The following is an 18,529-nucleotide window of genomic DNA, read 5'->3' as shown; positions in this document are numbered from 1 at the left end:
TTTTGTTTTCTTGTGAAAGCAAACTCTATGGATCACCCTTCACATCTATCTGTGGTTTCACTCATAAATATCAGTTGAAAAATAACAATAACAAAAAAATTTAATTTTCGGAGATACGAGGTCTTTATCTGTCAGTGATGAAATAGAAATAATTTGGGAAATCCTGACTGAGCTAAAGCAGGAAAGGTGTAGTCTGATTTAATGTCAGACACTTACAACAATGGTTACCTGTCTTTATACAGTGTATGTAAATGTTCTGTTCCAGCTGTATATTAAATTGACTTTCTTCAAATGTGTGATGAAAACAGAAGTGATGGTTTCGCTGACTGTGTGCGTAAGGTCCTTTAAGACCTGCTTCCTAAAGCTTGTTGGAAGACAATAGAGACTGTGCCATTACAGCTACATTCTTTATAATGGGACATAATGGTTTTGAAAGTGATCCTCAAAACAAAAGGCTGTCTTGAACAAGTGAGGTGCTTTGCTTTGGAATAATGACCTGGAGAAAACAGATAAAGACTGAGAAGATGACACCACTGTGTGCTGGGATCTTTTCCTCACACAATGAAGTCATGGCGGTTCTGTAACTCACACCAAACCTTTGAATGGAATACGTTAATACAACAGTTTTAACCGAATGTAGCGTTGAGAATGAAAGAACTTATGTGATACACTACTGCTGTGAATCATTTCAACATAACTTCAGATATTTTCTAAATACTGTGGTGATATAAGGATTGGATGTGGTAAGACTGACGTCATGGTGTTTTATCAGCAAGGAGAGGGGATTGAGATGGGTAATATTTTCCTCTTGAACTTTCAGTATCCTCAGAGTTGTGTTTTTGTCATGACGTTCACCTGAAGAAGCACCTTCACCACAGTAAATGTTTTTTAGGTGAGCTAAGGTGTTGTTCTTGGCTGTGCTAAGAGTTTCAGCTGAAACAGTCATAATACATTTTGAGACTCGTTAGAATAAAATGGCTTAATAAAACTTTGACAATTAAAAAAAAACTGCAAGCAACAGATAAATTGAAGGCCCTCCAGTTATTGTTCCACCCCTGTCCCTTGGTGAAGTCCACCCCCCCCCCCCCCCCCCCCCCCCCCCCCCCACACCCCGGCTGGAAGGTTTCCAATTGAATATGGATATCAGCAGATTATAACTCCAGACACTGAGGTTTTCTGCACTCTCTTCCAGATGCTATTCAGTAATTATAAAATAGCTTTCATTCTTTACTTATTAGATCCATAGATTCTTTACTTACTCTTCGATGTACTTTGCTTTTCTCTGAATGCCGTTGACAAAGAAGTGGTTGAAACAAAATTATTCCTCTGGCTGCTGCTGTTAGGGACAGCAGTTAAAGAAAAAAATGTTCAGACATGTTAAGAGAAGGGTTTGTTCACTATCTAGTGCATTGTTTAAGTATTTACACCACTTAAACTTTTCCACAGTTATTTATTATAAACAACTTTAATGCATTTAATTGGGACTTTATGTGATAGACCAACACAAAGTAGTGTGTGATTGTAGTGGAAGGAAATGATACATGGTTTTTAAAATTATTCACATATAAACATCTGGAAATGTGGCATGCTTTTATATTCAGCTGCCCTGAGTCATTTGCTGCAGTCACAACCAAAGGTCTTCTGGGGTATGTCTGTAGAAGATTTGCATAACCAGAGACTGAAATTTGTCTTTGTATAACAGCTTAAGTTGAGTCAGATTTTATAAAGAGCAGCTGTGAACATTCAGTTTTTAAGTCCTGCCACAGATTCTCTATTGGATTCAGGTCTGGACTTTGACTTGGCCATTCTAACACATGAGTATGCTTTGATCTAAACCAGTGGTTTCAACTCTGGTCTTAACTGTATTTCGTGTTTTAGACATGTTACTGCTCCAGAACACCTGATTCTGATGACTACATTACTTTCTCAGCATACTATAAAGTGCTCCATAGGCCTGCTAGTCACCTATTGATTTAACTCAGCAGGGTAACACCTAAAGCATGCACCACTGTGTGCCCTGAGGACCAGAATTCAGAACCACCGATCTAAATCATTTCATGTTGGCTCTGGCTCTGTATTGAGCTTTGTAGTCCTGTGGGAAGCTAAACCTTCATCCATAGTCTCAAGTCTTTTGCTTCTAACAGATGTTGCCCCAGGACTGCTCTGTGTTTCCACATAGCAGTGCAACCATCAACTCTGACCAGCTTCCCCGTTGCTACTGAAGAAAAGCACCCACACTGCATGATGCTGCCACTACCAAGTGCCACTGTGGTGATGGTGTATTCACGGTAACGTGCAATGTTAGTTTTCTGTCACAGTGTTATGGGTGTTGACCAAAAGGAACCATTTTGGTCTCATTTGACCAGAGCACCTCCTTCCTTTTGTTTTCTGGGTCTGCTACATTGCTTAAGGCAAACTGTAAATGCAATGTCTTACAGGATTTGTTCGTTACTGACTTTATTTTATCTAGCCAATCTTCCATGGAGGCTATAATTGCCTAGTTATTAAGTAATAATGTAGTTGTCCAGTCAACAGATTCTCTGAGCTGTGGATCTCAGCAACTCCTCCAGAGTTACCACAGACCAACTGGCTGCTTTTCTGATTAATGCTCTCCTTTCCTGCCATGTCAGTGTAGGTGGACAGCCATATCTAGGTAGGTTTTGCAGTCATGCTATGCTCTTTCCATTTTTGAATAATGGATTAAACAGAGGTGAGCTTGAGATTGAAAGCTTGGAAAATTGTTTTAGAAGCTAAACCTACATGTGAACAATTACAGTATTTTTAAGTCTTCACATTTTTCACAGCACATATTGGACTCTCTCCTTGCCCGGCCTGTCAGTTTAGGCGGACGGCAATGTTGGCCTTTGTAGGTTTGCAGTCGTGTCATACATTAGATGCTTTAAATATTGTGTAATAACCCAACCCTGCTTAAAACGTCCTTGGTCTTTATGATGCTGTTTGTTCATTATTGTTCTCTAACAAACCTCTTATGCCTTTACAGAACAGCTGGATATTTTTATTTTTATTTTATTGCACCAGTGGCCTTTATTTTGAAAGTTGCCTGACAGGAAATAGGATGGAGAGACGGGAAGACATGCAGCTAAGGTCAACGTGCAGGGTCTTGAACCCATTCATGGGTCGCGGGCTTTATCCCTGCGCCACCACCACGCCAAGGTGGACACTGTGTATTGATTAGGTTATTGGATGCAATGGATTTTACTTAAGGGTGCCAAAGTAAAGAGGGCTGCATACAAATGTACACCACACATTTCCAAAAGTTTTAAACATCTTTTTTTTCACCTCATAGTTATGCACTAGTTTGTATCGGTCTATCACCAAAAACCCCAATAAAAGACATTGAGGTATAGCATAGGAATATTCTTGCAGGGTAATATATTTGTTATTGAGACTTGGTCATACCTGGCAAGCCAAGTTCTTTCTGAATAAATTAAAAGACAAAAACTTATTAGTTGAGTCACCTTCAGTTCAGAAGGGTTCAGAGAGTAAAGAAAAAACATATAAATGCAATCATTTGTGGATAAAATTAGTTTCCAACTAATTGTTATGCATATGCACAAGACTTGAGTCAGTTGCAGCCAGCCCTGTACAGATGTGCAGAGTTGCACCAAGCCAATACTGAGCTTTCATCACACTGTATAATGTAGCTGTGTGGTTTCCACAGGGGACTAGAGCATGTGGTTAAGGTGTGGAGTGGTGGTCGTGGTTATGTTTCAGGTTTTGTGTAAAACCCACCAATTTAGAGGAAGGAGAAAAAAAAAGGGAGAAGTTCGCAAAAGAAACAACTGTGAGGAAGGGGCAGGGGGGAGAGAGAGGGGGAGAAAGAGAGAGAGAGAGAGAGCTCCTACTGGGCGGCAAGCTGTCCAGCGTTTGCCTGCCCTGGGATTCCTCAACAGCCTTAAATATGCCAGTTATTTTTAACCAGCGACGTAGCAGAGTCCAGTGTCCGCCCCTTTTGTTTGAATATTTCCTTTCTGTCAGAAGGAGAAATGGATAGGAGCCATGCTTCCTAGTCACATGATGAAGTCCAGGCAGCCAAGTGAGAGATTTTCAATGGGTTAAGCAAATGAGGAAGAGAGAAAGAGAAGGCTGGGCTGGCTGTTCCACACTCACACCAGCCCAAACATTCACCCAGCACCTCCCTTCTCTAACGTTTAACCACCTCAGAGGGCCAGATGAGGCGTCAGATGAGGCCGTCCCTCCTAATCAGATGCTCAGACGTCAGAGGCTTGGGAAACCGGAGCAGGAATTGGCGTTCGTGAGCTGGAGAGGAAATGAGAGTGTGGGTACGGCACATCGGCAGAAAGAGGCTTGAGGAGGAGGGCCCTGTGATGTCAGGCCACGGACCCAGCAGGATTAGAAGCCTCTAAAAAGAAAAGGCCCGGCACTGGCCTGATAGAGCTGGAGAGAGTGTGTTTTTCTGTCTGCCTGACATGGGAGAATCAGGGACTTACCATGAGCTCACCTTGTTGACATACCGAAAACTTGGACTGCTTCCCCTCCAAGTCTTGAACATAAAATCAGTACCAGCCACACAACTTGCAATGTTTGAAAGATCTTTTTTTGTTTTCCATCCAATGTTCATACACTCCAGTTAAAAGATTAGCATGCAGATTATTCCAGTTGTAGTTAAAGATACACATGATGAATTTACATAATAAAACACTGGTCAGAAAATGTCAGTAAATGTTTATCTTTTACCGTTTTAATGTCACACGTACCCGTCTGCTTTCTATGTTCCGCTTTCAGTGAGTGAACATTTTGCACATCATTTAAAGGAAATGTTCAGGTTCTACACAGGAACCTTCAAGCCAGGCAGACACGAAGCAGTTAGAACAAAAGGGTCTCTGTTTGGAGTCAAAAAAGATGTCATGCAAGAGCATGGCCTTTTTCAAAAGTAAAACCTTTAATCTCAACGTAAATTACCAGCAGACTATACTGACAAAAAAATCCCTTTAAGACAAAGTTTAATGATGAAATGAGGCAAAGGTTGACTTGTTTGGCTTTAGTATGTTTGGAGGAGTAAAGGTGAGAGACTAAACATGGCGAAGGCATCATGTTTTGGGGCTGCCTAGGTGCCAGAGGAGAATCATGTATATCATGTCAAAGTCCCTACCTAATTCCATGCTGTTTCATTTGGCATAGGGCCCAATAAAAACAAAATCCTTCTGATTTTCTGACTGATAAGTTGATCGTAACTCTGAATTATGACTTGTGAAAAAGGGAACACAGTAAAACATCTTAAAACCCATTGGTTGCAAAGGGTGCTCTAACCTTTGCTTTCTCTTTTGTCCCTCGTCCAAATTAGCAATGGTGTGGGAGCAGAATTACACATTTGATGCATAAATCAATGAAAAATAACTAAACATTTGGCCCTAACAGAGTCCAGAGTCAAGAACTAAATTGGACAGAAAATCTGTCGAGGAGGGGAATGGACTACAGATGTCCTGATAGAGATCTGCAAGATACAGTTGGCAAATAATGTCAAGTTAAGATGTTGGCTGCTGATGGATATCATCCTAAGAAGACTTGAATCAAAAGATGCTTCAACAAGAAATGAATTCAAGGTGGTTTACAACCAGATTATTTTTTTCCTTCTAAAACATTTGGTTGTTCTGAAGTTGTGTGTGTAGAATAGTTTTTACAGTATATGTGGACAAAAGTAAGAAATTATTTATTAAACCTTTTCACATCACAAAAATCCTGACCCTTTAACCCTTCTGAGCCTATGCTTGTACATACATTTACCTACATTTACCTAAATCTTCAACAACTGGTGTTGAAGATTCTTAACTGCCTCCTTTGACAGGGCCTAGGTCTGTTAACTTGCCATTATAGTGCCCATGATTGTATTACAGCTAATAGTTTCTCTAAGTCAGCATCGAAATGATTTGTTTGACAGTGTTCATCAAACTGACTACTCAGAACAATAGAAAGGTAAAAAAAAAAAACTCAGCGAAGATCTATGAGCTGTAATTTGTTTTTACATAAATTTGAAAAGTTTTTAAGCAGGTTTAAGTTGACCGAAGAGTTCAAAATCATCCAAGTTGTTCAGATGTGTCCACACGTGGCCAGGTTCTGGAAAAGACTCAATTTTGTTTTTAGATAACAGGAACCACCTGTATTTATAGGTTTGAGGTGAGTACTGTACTACCTGTCAAGCATGGTGGTGGTAGCATAATGCTGTTGGGCTGTTTCACTGCCATTAGTACTAGGCATTGCAAAAAATATACAGGAGGACAACCTCCAAATTATTCAACTTCGCATCAAATCAACGGCTAGCTGTTTGAAACTTGGACAGAGTTTGATGTCCCATCAAGTTAATGATCCAAAACAACCATTGTAGCTGGTTTTGGCAATGGATAAAGTAGGCTAACAATAAGCTTCTACAATGGCTCTTACCTAAACCCTGCTCAAAGTTTCTGGTCTATGCTGAAAACCCATGTTCGTGCCATGATACCAAACACATGACCTCCATGAATTCTATTGCTACAAAAAGTGCAATTGGCGAGGTAAGATTTAGTCAAACATTAGGGGAGGTGTATGTATATAATTGGGCCTGTGTAAATAAATTTAATCCCGTGTGAAATGGAGACAATCCACAATGAATTGAAACTTGTGCAAATGCTTCTTGTTTTTAAAGTCACTCCAGTTGTATATCATATAATCATTCCAACCTGGAAAAAGAAGTGACAAAAAATGATTCATAAAAATAAATACCAAATTATTACAACACTCATGTCCAATATAAGTGTATGTAAACTTCTGAGAAAAACATGTATTTAAGTTTTATCATACAATACATACTACGAGTTGGTGCATGACTCCCAACGCACATCAAATATGGTGATGACCAGCATTCTTTAACCTTACAGGAACAAATATCACTGAATCATATAATTCGTCATGGCTGTCGCATTTCTGAAACACTCAACTGGATCTACTGTATATGTTGCTGAAACGGTTCATAGCTGTAATGTGATACTGCTTTGATTGTTCAAAAGCTTAGACCTGTTCCCTAAATGTTGTCATTTACGGAGCTTAAACCCTGCATGCCATTGCTCGTAGAATTTTAAGCGTGTGGGATTTAGCTGTGGGCTAAACGCTTATGTGCATAGGTTTCGAATTAAAATTCTGAAACTGCCCACAAACCCTCTGCAGATGATCACCAGACTTGTTGAACACCATTGAGAGGAGTCCGGCATGTACAGTGCTTAGCATTTTAATATACTGAAATTCCTCTGGTAATTGTCAGATTTTGGGTAGTAGGCCTCTGTGTTCCTGCAAAGGTGTACAGTTGTGTGTTTCCCCACTAGGAGTGGTTGGGAATGTGTAACCTTTCCAAGGATCACTTTTTTCAGACCCTGGATTAGCTCTCTGGAAACATATAATTGGCTGAACCATTCAGGGATGTGAAATGACAACAATAATCCTGAATATTAGAACAGAGACCCTGGCTGAATGATCCATGGTTTGTAGAAGAGAGGAAACAGTCTGGGTGGGAAACTCCCATCACAAAAACCAGGGATCTCCTCATAAATTTACAGTGCAATAAGAGACGAGAAGCATAAACGTCACCACCATTTCTGCAAACCTCCCTATGGTATGCAGTTTAATATACACACATAAATCTGAGAGATGCATGGTCAAAGTTAGGACTGAGAAATATTGCAGGGCTACAATAGACTAAGAGCAGAAATGTGGAAAATTACTGTAAGGAAAATAATTGGAGAACTAAAAAATGTCTTGGTTCTTGCTTCAAAATCAGTGTAAGTGTGAAGGGGATTTTTCTTCATCGTTGCATTTGTCTTTGTGTACTGTAACCCGAGCAACACTAAAACTTTCGTGGCAAAGCGATGAAGGTAGGAGGCCAAGTCAAATCAGAAATGGCACATTGTGGTAACCTTAATCAAACTACAAATCATTTTAGTGCAGACTGATCGGCTGTGCGGAACGCTGCAGAGAGAACAATACTTGACAGGCCTAATTTAAGTGATGGCTTCGCTAGTCGGACGTTTTATTGACATTATGCTGGGTCTAATTGAGGAGGGGGTTTCAGTAACTCAAACCAGATGGGCCACCAGCTCATGAACTAACAGCTAACACACTTTCTACACTCCTTCACTGGTTGTGTTTTTAGGCATTTAACCCATATATCCATATATTAACCATATACTGATTCTACAATTTTGATCCCATACTTTTTATAATAATGAAATTCGAAGTCATTTTGCATGTTAGACTGCATAGTTCTTTAAAGCTTCTCAGATTTTCCTTTGAATAGACAGAAACGTCTAATAATCCCCTTAAGGGCATTATTTAAGTTTCTGAGAACTACAGCATGCTTATTTGCTTCCCTGCCAAATGTCAGATGAAAACACACTGTGTGGCTTAAGCGAGCAACAATAGCTTGAATTTGTATCAAGCTAATTCAGAAAAATGCTGAACACATTAAAGACCAAAAACTGTGGACTCTGTGACAGACATTTCTATCCTAAACTCAGTTATTTCAGCATGTAGAGAATTATCCCGTTGATTTATGACGGGGTCCAGCAGCAAGGAAGTATGTCACCAAAAATTAACTTTTCTTGAGAGTACATTGGGATTTAAGCAAGTGATCAGTGGTCACTGATGATCACTGATCACTATTTAAAGTGGCAGGACAGACTTTAAGTGTACTCATTACACAGTATGAATTAAATATTTGTTGCTATTTGTTTGTTAAATTTAAGGTGAACGATTAATTGCTTTCAGATTTTGAGTTATACATTTCTTATTTCCCACCAAAGTTTATTTATTGATCTTTATAAGACCTATGATTATGGCTTAGTGCTTACATTTCTCTGCAGTTAGCCTAGCGTTGTGTCTAAGTGTGATCAACCAGTTGTTGATGAGATTTAGGTGACATAAAGATCGTCATATCTACTAGTCTGCAAGGGTCCACTGGATTCTGTTGCTTTGAGCATCGAAAATGCACAAACAGGTGGCGTTTGCAAAGGGAAAACAACAAGTTTAACCACAAACAGAAGAAGAAACACAACGATGCTTGCTTGGTCAAAGGACTGTAAAGACAACTTAGAGATATAAATGGGAAAAACAGCAGATCGTTCCACATTGTTTTCTTCAAATCAAGGCCCGGTCCCAATTCCAATACTATACACTACGCCCCTTTATGAAGTGCATGTTGTTGGTTGTAAAAGTGCATGTATGGGTTGAAGTGCGCAGGTTACAAGCGTGCAAAAATGTAGAATTGGGACAGTAAGGGTTACATCATCGACTTGCATGTCTGCGCCGTAAATGCGACATAAAAAATGACGGGACATGTCGCTGTTTTTGCTGTCTTGCTGATAAAAAATATTTTAAAACAGCAACAAGCAATTGTTTTGAGGAGAAGAAAGCGCAGGAATCGAGGGAGGCTTATACACCAAACTCTGACTGTGTCACAAGTGTTTGTTCATATAAGGTAATTTAAATGTTATGGGCTAATGACTGCCCAGAATCACCCTGAAGCCGGTGACGTCTTACATTATTGAGCCTGGAAAACCAGTAAAAAAAAATATGTCGTCGGCTTGCTGTCTAAAGTTTACGCAATTCTTTTTATTATGATTTGAGGGGGACGGAGCAAAAGACCACTCTGGAGAATTGGGACACATTTGCACTTGAACCCATCAACCGTAATACGCAATTGAGGGACACAAGGGTGGAGAGTGCGAGAATTGGGACAGGGCCCAAGTGTCATGGTTGTTTTTCTCCTGCTCGCAATCAGACTTGTTGTTCTCTTTATCTGCTGCAAGTGTGGTCCCCACCTTTGGCCAAACATTCAGTCCAGTCACATAAATCTGGGCTGCACACAGACAACCACCGTGAGTCCAATCAGACCCTCCTAGCACCCAGTGAAGCAGGTAAAGGTGATGAAATTTGCATGACAATCTTTGCAGTTGAATGGACAATATAGAGCAAAATGGGAGGTTTGAATTAGGCCTTAAATCAGGGGTGTCAAAATTCGGTCATCAAGGGCCAGTGTCCTGCATTTTTTAGATGTTTCCCTGCTTTTAACACACCTGATTCAGGATTGTGCAGTTCAGCAAAAGCCTGGTAATAAGCCATAAATGGACATCAGGTGTGCTGAAGCAGGGAAACATCTAAAACATGCAGGACACCTGCCCTTGAGGACTGAATTCGGACCCCCTGCCTTAAATGAACAGTTTAGACTTTCTGAGGTTATGTGCAGTTATTATCAGTGATAGTTCCCTTCTCTGTGGTAGACAGATGTCCTTTCGCATTGAGTTTGTAGAAAAAAGAAAGAAATTTTCATAGCAGACAGCTATCTGGGGCCCCCATTTTAGCAATTTAAAATAACTCCACCTGAAAATGTCTTTATCTTTGGGATGCAATACTTTATTAGTAGATATTACACACCAACACTTTCCCTAACAATCATTAATTTTGTCACTGTCAAACAACATCTGGATTACATCACAAAGTTACACTGATCACTGTTGCCAGCTACATCAGTCTTGATTACCGTTAGGCCATCACTTCATTTAATTTCTGCTAATAAAGCGCTCTACCCCAGGGGTGGGAACATTTTCAGTTAAAGTTGTTCTTATCATCTAAAATTTGATAAAACGGGTGGGCTGATTCTTCCTAGCCATTAGGCTTCCAGCGCTCTGAGCATTTCTTGACTTTTCCACAAACTCACAGTGATGAGTTTGAAGTACACTTATCTGTATGCTACAGATAAGGGTACTATTACTGATGATAACTTCGCATAACTTCACTTAAAAAATACTGAACTCTCCCTTTTAACCACTGAATAAAACTATATTATATGCCACAATGGTTTTGTGAGTATTCCCGAAACTAGTAAATCATAATTTACACAAAATCCTAATATGGGGACAACATAGTAGGAGATTGCATGTGCCAATATTAAATCAAGTTATTTTTACAAAAACAAATCTGCAAACAATGTCAGGATCTGATTAATCCTGACATTAATGTGATGTTCATATGTAACATTAGCTTACATCTATATCCTTTTTATGTTTACTACTTGGCTGGATGTGGTTGTCAAGCAAATATGTGGATTTGAAAAGGTGTCGGACATTTTTTACTAATAGTTGGAAGTATATGTTTCACAATATTTGCTTTTTTCTGAGCTTAGTTTCACCTACCTGTTTATTATAGAACATATCTGCATTCTCCATCTTCTAAGGGATACTAGCTATGCGTCTACAAAAGTTTGCATTTCGTTCACCACTGCATAACACTTCAGAATCTTAGACACAGACACTATTACAGAGGAAAAACTACTACAAAGCCTGTTTATTAGACACATGGAATTAATGAGTCTCTAAAGAAATGTGGCTGTTAGAAGGGAGCTAAATTAGTGGCTTCATATGGCATTCTTCAGAACCAAAATGGGAAATTTGCCACATCAGCGAAGCACTCGTCATTTGTGGACATTTTTGAAACAACATCAGAGACTTTCTGATTTCATACCAACGGCAATCAATGGGGCACTTAAAAGCAATGAGAGTAAATTCAGCAGCTGCTAATGACCACTCATGACCCAGCACATAGACTATGGCGCTGTAATCACGTAGACTTCAGAAAACACTGAGAAGTTCCAAAGAATTAAATTAGGGTTCCCTGGCACAGTCCGCCACATATAGATGGCCGTAAACAGGACAAAAGAATGGTAATCATTAAAGTTTGGCCTTGTTGTAGCACCCTTAATAGTTTTCCTGCCCACAGATTTTATTGATTTTGGTTGAAAAGTCTGGCATAAAAGGTGGACGTAAAAAAAAAAACAGTTTTCTACTTTATTTTTTATATAAGATCAACTTCTGTGCTCTTGGTACTGGTGATTTTACTTGCTCTTGTTTTCCCACGCCACATAAGCATTTTTTCCCAACTTTCTGAAATGTAATACCAGAATAACAAATAGACTTTTTTGTATTTTTTCTTCAAATTCTGAAGTTGACATTAATTTCTCAGTTCTTCCCACAAGTTTTCTAAGGAACTGAGAACAGGGCCTTTCTGTCCTTGAGCCACTTTATAACTAATTTGGTTGTATGCCTAGAGTCATTGTTTCTTTGGAAGACTCATTTGTGCCCAAGCTTTAACTGGGTGATGCCTTGAGATGTTGCTGTAATATTACATTTCTTTCCTCATGATGCCCTCTATTTTGTGAAGTGCACCAGTCCCTCCTGCAGCAAAACGCCTATTGAACGTGAATGCTTCCACCCCCGTGCTTTAAAGTTGAATGGTTTTCTTGGGCTTGTAAGCTTCTGTCTTCTTCCAAATGTAATGATGGTTAATGAGGCTAAAACTTTGTTTTTATTTTCATTAGACGAAAAGAAATATCTCCAAATATTAAGGTCTTTGTCTCTGAGTGCACTGGAAAATGGAATCTTCCTTTTTATGTTGCTTTGGATGTATCAGCTTTTTCTCTCTGAGTTGCCTTTTAGCCCATGTTGGTACATGAATTGTTTCACTGTAGACAATTTTACACTCTTACCAGTTTTATTCAGTATCTTTGCAAGGTATTTTGCATTTGTTCTAGAGTTGATACTCACATTTCACAAAAAGTGGCATCTTCATTCATTTGGAAATTGTACGCAATATGAACCACAATTCTCTACCTGATATCTGTGCCGATGTCTTTAGATTTTTCTATAACGTCACACAAAGACGCCGTGAGTTTAAGGTCGTGTGCCTCCTGAAGGCTTATACAGCCACAATATCATCATCTGGGATTTTACAAATTGTTATAAAAAGCCCCGATGTAAAGGCACATGTTAGTGTGTTTACTGTAAACTTCTGAATTTTAAGGAAGTAACAAAAAAAATCAGTAAAAAGTCTCTCTTTCATTATTCTGGCAATTGGGTAAACATACATAGTTTTGGTAATCCCAACTGACCTAAAACAGGAAAGGTTTACTTTAATTTAATTATATATTGTTAAACAGTGCATGTAAATTGCTGGTTTCATCTGTATGTGTGACTGTAATACTTGTAAAAACAGACCTGTAGAGTTTCAGTTGACATAAAAATAAACATTTGGGACATTTTTTGGGCCAAAAATCCCATAAAAGCCACATTATTTGATGTAACTGCTGGATCGTTTTAGTTTGGGTTCCACAGTAAAGTTTGACAAAATTTCATAATTAATTTAATAAACATATCCAATGATTGTGGTACTTTAGTTTATTGTGTCTTTTGAGTTTTTCCACCAACATCTCCACCCATTAGACTCTCAGACTTTTTGACCCTATTGCCCTGTGCTGGTTTACAGAGCATATAGTCACAGTGAATGTGGTCCAGGTTGTTGATGGTGAGACATGCATTGACTTGGTATGTATGCCTGCTCACATGCTCCCTGTGGACCTGAGCTACCTCCATCTGTGCCAAGGAAAATGTGATGCAGAATATGGTGCTCTCAACATATTATGGAACTGCATAAAAAATCAGCAAAACATTGGTGTACAGACTCCATGTAAGCAATTGCACAACCACACACCTCCATTATGTGTGCTCAAGGAAAAATACAACTTTTTGCTTGTCTTGGAGGCCTGATCACCAGTGTCACCGCATTGACATACACAAAGAAAAACTCTTTCTGCTATTTTCAGCTAAGCCATGTATTTTATTGTAAAATAGGTGACAGGCTCCTTTCTGCCTGTAGAGCAAACAAGTGCATAAGCTGGCTCAGCAGTCTGAAAACAGGAACAATCAACAGTTTATGTACTTGCTGTAAATGAGTTGGCATTAGGACTTAATGGTTTGTGTGCTCACACATACCCAAGAGACCATCTTGGAGACTATCTTTTTTTCCTTGCTCTCCATGTGGTTGTTTGTGTCCTAAAAAGACTCATGAATAAAAGATCAGTATGTTATATACCTTTGGAAGATTACAGTGTCAGTTTCAGCCATGCTTTACAGAGACAGGAATCACCGTATTTCAGAAACTGCTGATCTACTGGGATTTTCACGCACTACCATCCCGGGGGTTTAGAGACAATGGTCCAAAACAGAGAAAATATCCAGTGAGCGGCAGTTCTGTGGGCGCTAATGCCTTGTTGATGCCAGAGGTCAGAGGAGAATGGCCACACTAGTTCGAGCTGATAGAAAGGCAACAGTAATTCAAACAACCACTCGTTACAACCAAGGCATGCAGAAGAGCATCTCTGAACGCACAACACGTTGAACCTTGAGGCAGATGGGCTACAGCGGCAGAAGACCTCACTGGGTGACACTCCTGTCAGCTAAGAACAGGAAACTGAGGCTACAATTTGCACAGGCTCACCAAAATTGGACAATAGAAGATTGGAAAAACGTTGCCTGGTCTGATGAGTCCCAATTTCTGCTGCGACATTCGGACGGTAGGGTCAGAATTTTGCGTCAACAACATGAAAACATGGATCCATACTACCTTGTATCAACGGTTCAGGCTGGTGGTGGTAGTGTGGTGGTGTGGGGGATATTTTCTTGGCACACTTTGGGCCCCTTAGTACCAACTGAGCATCGTGTCAACGCCACAGCCCACCTGAGTAATGTTGCTGACCATGTCCATCCCTTCATGACCATAGTGTACCCATCTTCTGATGGTTACTTCCAGTATGATAACGCGCCTTGTCATAAAGCACAAAGACTGGTTTCTTGAACAAGACAATAAGTTCACTGTACTCAAACGGCCTCCACAGTCACCAGATCTCAATCCAATAGAGCACCTTTGGGATGTAGTGGAACGGGAGATTCGCATCATGGATGTACAGCCCACAAATCTGCAGCATCTGTGTGATGCTATCATGCCAATATGGACCAAACTCTGAGGAATATTTCCAGTACCTTGTTGAATGTATGCCACGAAGGATTAAGGCAGTTCTGAATTCAAAGGGGGGTACAACCTGGTACTAGCAAGGTGTATCCAAAAAAGTGGCCAATGAGTGTATACATACATCCAACACCTGTGCTCGATGTAAACAACAGATAGAGAGAAGACTTTGACAGATGTTGTGCTGAGGGTCCGTTATTAACTGTGCTGAAAAATGGGACTTTCAGAATCACAGGACTATGGACCCATTCCAGTTCATTGAGAGATAAAACAACAAGACCCAGGACAAGAGTAAGGCGTGTCTTACCAGTTTATCTAAGGCTATTTTCTGGCATTAGAACCTAAAGGATGTCAAAGGCATTCCTCCTTTTAAATTCCCCTTTTCCCTCCACCAAGCTTTTCATTTTATTACAGGGCACATAGGCAAAATCCGCTTTTTTAGCCTTTAAATACATTTTGCTGTGTACTTGGAGTATGTAGGAGTACAGAAAAGTAGAATTTAGTCTCTCCAGGTGCTGCGTAGATATCTTTATATTCTGTTTAGGTCATATTTTTAAATCCATTCAGTTTTCTCTATCATCTGTTACGGTTTTCGAACTGTTATGTCATAGTATTTGCTGCGGAACAGCTAAATAAGGTCATGGACTCCCGGCCGCCAATTTTACGTATCCGCCATTTTTATTTCTCGCTGTAATTCTGCCGTCCAAGCTGAAGTATGCTGAAGCTGCAAGTGGATAAGTTCAGTTGTTGATTGTATTAAGCCACACAATGCATTACACCGTTCCCCAGCATCAGAACCTCTTCGGAGTGCCTGGTTAAATTTTATTTTTTATGGAAATGTACCCACATCAGTGATGGAACTCCTCTTTGTTTGCACGAAGCACATCAAGTGCCTTCCAGTACCTTCAGCAATCTCCGCCAGTATGAAGAAGGATTTGACAAAAGCCTTCATCTGATTGAGGGGTCAGTTCCTTCTGTCAATGGAAACGACGGACACAGCAAAGCAGTGAGCTGCAAATAACACTAAAATGTTGACAAACTTTCTTTTAGACATGATTTTATTGTGTTGATTAGACAACTTGGCCATTGTTTTGATAGCCTTCTGTATATGTTAGTGCTGTGTGCTGCTTTTATAACCGTACTGTGTATTTAGAATAGTATTATTACATAAACAGTTTTGCATTGTTTTTGTCTTGTTTCTGCAACTCTAGATAATTGTTATCAAACTGCCAAAATGGCCAAACAGGTCAAAGTGGAATGTTCTTTGACCTGGAGGGAGATGAGGTGTCCGTCGCATTTAAAGAGATGGCACCAAAACGAGTTGCTCTCAGATCCACCTCAGAACAGGGTTAAAAGAAAAGCCTGTGGAGCTACATAACAAGGAATTCAGACCAAAGCATTGCAGTTCCACTTTATATTGTGAAAAGGAAGGTTTTAAAAGCACAAGTCAAGTCAAGTAAAAAACTGCAAGTAATGTCTGAAACTTTGAGTTTAATTTTCAGAGACAGAGAGAAATACATTTATAAAACTTTTGATAAGGTTTAGACTTCATTTAGCTAACATTACTCTGATTGCCCATTTTCAGCTCACTTTGGAATTTCTCTTTAAGTAGTTGATCATTTGAATTGTTTTGTTTCTGCTTAATTAATCATTTCCAATCGAAGGGTCTATATTGCGATTTTCAAAATAGATATTTTTACAATGTGTCAATCTAAGTTAGTCCTCTTTAAAATATGTCATAAGATGGCTCATTTATTAAGAAAAATAATGTACTCCTTCAGACTAATTCTATATAGGTTTGACAATAATAAGGTTTTTATATTTTATATAAGAGTGGTAAACATTTTGATGCATGAATATGAAGTGGCCTTATCAGTTGCTATGATTAATGGTCCCCTGTTTGTGAGTCTTAATCTTTCCTTACAGTTATCCTCTTCTTTCTTCTTCATCTTCATTTATCTCTTTCTTTCCTGTTTCTTCTTTCTTCCTACATGCAGTGCGTGCAGTTGCACACTACTCATGAACACATTCAGCCCCACTCTCCCTAGAGAAGAATTCAGATTGTGCAACTGTCCGTCAAACCAGTTTTTTTCCTCCTCCTCACTTTTGAATACTTCATCACAATGTAGTAAAGAACAAGGGCACCACCTCCCTTCCCTGTGACTCATTTTGATATGTGCGTAAGCAGTTGCTACAGACCATGAAGTAGTATTCCATTACTTTTACTATTTACTACTGCTTTCAACAGCGTTGTTGCTAATTTTCTAGCGTTATTTTTTCTGTCATGCTGGTTGGAATGACTGATGAATTAAAAAATAGAGAACAAATAATTGTAGCAACGAGTCTTAGATGTATGCATATGATGGTTATGTCATTATTGTATTACGTCCATGGAAATGTGCAACAGTTGTGTCTTTGCCCCTCTTTAAGCACAATATGCGTTTAGTTTGGAATTGAACTCAGAAGCTCGACACTAAAGTAGTGAAAAAAATCCAGAAATGATGCTGACAGGCTGCCAAAGAAAGTGAAGACATAGGAGGGAATCTGGGGAAAAGCAGAAAGTTTGCTGGTCTTAGTAACATAACTACAGGTCAGTGAAAGATCATTTTGGAAGGGGTTTTCCATTGAGTTGGGAGTCTCTGTGGTATTATGTCACCCGTTAAAACATAATGAAGGTGTTAACTAAATTATGTCACATTAGGTACTAAAAGCAACAACTTCAAAATCTGTCAGCTACATCGAAAGCAACAGAAATGTGAAGATGTAAAAAGAAAAATTAAAAGAACTTTGCAAATGTTACATGCCATTGATCAACATGTTGATCCAACATGGCATTCCAACCACTGATGAGATGCCAACTAAGCTCAGAAACATGACGTGAGATTGTGAATGAGAAGCTAGTGCACCGGGCCGGAGGGTAAATATCTACTTTGTGATAATGTGCGTGCTGATCGTGCTGTACACGCCCTCTGACAACAGATAGGGGCAGCCATTTATCTTAAACTGTTAACGCTGATGACAGTGACGGAACAGAAAAACAGCTGCACAGAGAACTGACAAAGTGCTGATCAAGCATTTTCCCTGATCAGTGTAGAGTTGTTAAAATATTAAACTGTTTTAATAAATTTTATTTCTAATTATATCCCATAGGAAATATTCTTCTTGTTTGCTTTATAAATGATTTCCAATCCTAAACACCTTGACACTGACTTCATGTTTCAGTAAGAAACAGACAATCTTTACTGTTGTAGCACTCCCTCAATGTGTTTTTGCTTTCAGTTTATGTACCATTTACTCAGGCAGGTCCACTAAATAACCAGTCATGTTAAAAAAAAAAGAACACCCCTTCAGGTTTTTACAGTCTTAGAACATATCTATTGCTTTGGGGTTGTATTTATGTTTTCAAACTTGCCTTCTTTGTTTGATAAATAACAACATTATAAAATCCTCCTGAATTACTTTAGAGCCTAGTAAAAACCAGATTCTGTATTTGGAAAAACCCTTGAACTGACTAAGGGTGTACTTTCTTTTTATTGAGAGGGTACCTTTGAATGCTAGCCGATGAACTGTGCATTAAGATAAAATATTTGCTTTCTATTTTTTTGTTCAAAGGGAATGGAGTTTATAGTTTATGAAACACAGATACTGCTAAATTCACCTAACCAAAGAA

Source organism: Girardinichthys multiradiatus, chromosome 8 (genome assembly GCF_021462225.1).
Source record: "Girardinichthys multiradiatus isolate DD_20200921_A chromosome 8, DD_fGirMul_XY1, whole genome shotgun sequence".
NCBI lineage: Eukaryota > Metazoa > Chordata > Actinopteri > Cyprinodontiformes > Goodeidae > Girardinichthys > Girardinichthys multiradiatus.
This window is presented reverse-complemented; position numbering follows the sequence as displayed.